This window comes from Mus pahari, chromosome 7, assembly GCF_900095145.1.
Source record: "Mus pahari chromosome 7, PAHARI_EIJ_v1.1, whole genome shotgun sequence".
NCBI lineage: Eukaryota > Metazoa > Chordata > Mammalia > Rodentia > Muridae > Mus > Mus pahari.
Genome location: NC_034596.1, coordinates 55,570,795 through 55,574,288, shown reverse-complemented (window position 1 = coordinate 55,574,288; position 3,494 = coordinate 55,570,795). Strand labels below are relative to the sequence as shown.

The 3,494-nt window shown below is 45.9% G+C and overlaps 1 pseudogene; it reads right to left on the bottom strand.

The window, feature by feature from the left end:
- Positions 1–1,403: 1,403 nt before the first annotated feature.
- Positions 1,404–2,018, bottom strand: LOC110324966 (annotated as a pseudogene).
- Between the last annotated feature and the right edge of the window lie 1,476 nt (positions 2,019–3,494).

Here is a 3,494-nt window from a genome sequence, read left to right as displayed (position 1 = left end):
AAAAGTCTAATTTATTTTAAAGGTCATAGCAATACCACTGTTCTTTTTAAAATCTTGTAGATTTATTTGTGTGTGTGTGTGTGTGTGTGTGTGTGTGTGTGCGTGCGTGTTTTGCCTATGTACTAAGTGAGTGCCTGGTATCTACAGAGGTCAGAAGTGGACATAAGATCTTCTGGAACTATAGTTACAGACAGTTGTGAGCCACCACGTGGGTGCTGGGAACCAAACCCAGGTCTTCTGCAAGAGCACCAACTGCTCTTACCCATGAAGCTCTTGGTCCAGCCCAATAGGACTCTTCTTAACTGTCATTCACACTGTATTTATCTGACATTTATACTATCAACTCCACTAACAGTTGTATGTAAAATGTATTTTCCATGAGAAAATCTGCTATTGCTACACTGGCAGTCACTTCCCTAGCCACTACATAATAAAAAGTTGTCACTTTTTCCCTTGAAAATAAACAAGGGACTAATTTTTAAGGCTTAGTAATTTGGGCTGAATCATAAACGACCCCTAAGATTATGAGTGCTTACAGGATGGAATGGGTTAGGGTTAAGAGAGGTAAGACTCAGTTGGCCATACATGGCCAGGAGGGTGGAGGCTATGGTCCTCCTGACTGACACAGGGATAGGTGCCTTCAGCCTGGAACACTCACCCCCTCTTTACTCAGCTCCTCCTTGCTCTTCTGCACTGTCTGACATCCTACAGGACTCAGATATATCTGTCCATTGAGCGTATTAAATAGAAAGTTTCCAGATTAGCCCCAGGACACTCACAACAAAACAAATGTTGATGTGTGTCTCATTAATATCTACACCAACGATGTCCACATAGGATGTGGTTATCCCGAGGCTGGCATTGTGTACTTGTTTTATGGAGGGCAAGAACAATGGTGTCCGGTAACACTCAGGGATTTGGCAGGAAAACAATCTAGTAGAGTCAGGGAGACGCTGGGAACATACCAGCAGAACCTCTCTGCCCCTGTCAGTGCACAGGGCCTCCATGGTGGTGCTTGGGTGGCATCTCACCACCTAGTCGGGGATAATCTAAAATGCTTTTCTAAATTTTCTTTTTCCTGGGGCCAATCAAATCACTTGCAGATGGAGAACACGTTGTGAGCTAACTACTGTTCCATGAACTTGGGACAGATCAGAGCTCTGGGTACTGCTCATACCTTAGGAATGTCACTCCAGCCCTCTGCACCTGTCACCAGCTAGCTGGCCAATGGGTGAGATCAGGAACAGTGGACACTGAGCCTGGTACACTCCAGATGCATGACTCCTGCTCCAACCCGCCATTCAGGCAGCAGAAAGGGCTGGCAGTGGACTTTCAGTAATAAAGTGGAATGGGGAGCGGAGAGAGCGCGCCGAGTTTCGCTGGCTGTTGGGCTCTGCAAACTGTCACTGCTGCTGAGGCTGCTTGATGTCAGCCTTGTCCGCCAGGCTCTTGGCCTTCTCTGCACCCGCCAGGTCATCTTTGGCTTCTTTTGCTGCCTCAAGAAGTATACTGGAAAGAACCCCACCTTGTAGCTTTGCCAAGATGTGATTAAAAAACTCTTCATTGTCTTGGTCACATTGCTTTTGAAATGGGCAGACCAAATTCCTGGACAGCTCTGGCGATGCCAAATAAGGAAGCCTCCCGAGGCCTCCTGTGGGGTTTTGGCCCAGCAGCTGTCGTCAGAGTTCACAAAACGCTACTCCACACCATCAGCTGGGTGTGTTTGAAGTTTCACGTGAATGCGGTTGTTACGTGACTCTGTGGCTCTACAAGAGTCTTCCAGGATGTACACCAAATGAACGAGATTGGCAGGAAGCAGCTGCTCTACCCAACGTACCATCCTGTTGGTCTTGGTCAGGAGGCTTCGGGATAGAAGATTCCAGGCAGGGGTCACCTCCCCGTGCACTGTGTGTTAAGCTGTGTTCGCTATAGAGATTTGGGTTCCGTTGCCACATGGCAGTGAACTCTTGGTCTCAGGAACTTAGGAGCACGTTCTGGCCCAGGAAATACTTCACCATCACGGAGGCCTGGGCAGGCCTAGCACATTCACAGCATCCGGGTGCAGAGCCAAGGGTGAACAAGGCTTGTTGAATGCCTGTCAGGCTCGAAAGTTCAGCCTCTTTTGGGCTAGGCCCAAATTGCTCCCACAGCCGTAGGGATTATAGGGCTGTGCCTTAATTTTTTTTTTTTTTTTAATCAAATGTTATTTATTCTGTAGTCCAGGTAGTTGTTTAAAAATAACAATTAGAAAAAAAAGTGGAAACCGTTCTGTTGCTGTGGTAAATGTCATGACTGACCAAGGCTTACAGTTCCTGAGGGATGGGAGTCCCTCACCGTGGGTAGGGATGGTAGCACACGAAAGGGCAGGAGGCAGAAAGTTGAGTGGTCACGTCTTCAGCCACAAATCACAAAGGAAGCAGAGACAGAGAATGAAAAGCTGGGAGAAGTTGTAAATTCTTTTATTTACTATTATTGAAGATATATTTATTTATTTTATGTCTATGAGTACACCATTGCTCTCTTTAGACACACCAGAAGAGGGCATAGGATCCTATTACAGGTGGTTGTGAGCCACCATGTGGTTGCTGGGAAATGAACCCAGAACTTCTGGAAGAGCAGTCGGGTGCTCTTAACCGCTGAGTCATCTCTCCAGGCCCAGGCCCAAAGTTATAAATTCTTTTTTTTTTTTTTTACATTTTTCTAAAAATTTATTCATTCTATCTAGATCTATATATTTGAATTTTTTATTAGATATTTTCTTTATTTGCATTTCAAATATTACCCCCTTTCCTGGTTTTCTCTCCAAAAACTCCCTATCCCCTTCCCCCTCCCCCTGCTCACCCACCCACTCCTGCTTCCTGGTCCTGGCCTTCCCCTACACTGGGGCATCGAGCCTTCTCAGGACCAAGGGCCTCTCAAGCCCAACCCCAGTGATGTATTTCCTTCAGCAGGGTTGTTCCACCTCCCCAAACAGCGCCACCAACCGGGGACCAAGTGTTCAAGTGTCTGAGCCTATAGAGGGCATTTCTCATTCAAACCACCACATTCAGAATAAAAATGGAGTTGCTATGCCAACCTTAGTTTAAAACTGTTAATGAAATAAGGAGGTTATGAAGGGAGGGTTCCTATGCATAGTCACTTATTGGGAAAACCTGCCAGAAGCACACATGCTTGCACAGAGACATCTCAACTTCCGACTGAAGCTGCTCAGTATCAGTTACCTTGGTAAAAGATTATGGTTTCAAACTTTCCGATGCAATCCTCTCCATTGTTCTCTTGTCTCTAAAACTCCTTGTCTCCACCTGTTTGGACACACCCAGAATTTACAAGAGAACGTGTATTCACATTGTACTTGTGTGCTGATCATGTATAAGCATCATTTTTTTTGTGTGTGTGTATGTGTGTGTGTGTATGTGCGTGTGTGTTTGTATGTGTGTGTGTGTATGTGCGTGTGTGTTTGTATGTGTGTGTGTGTATGTGCGTGTGTGTTTGTA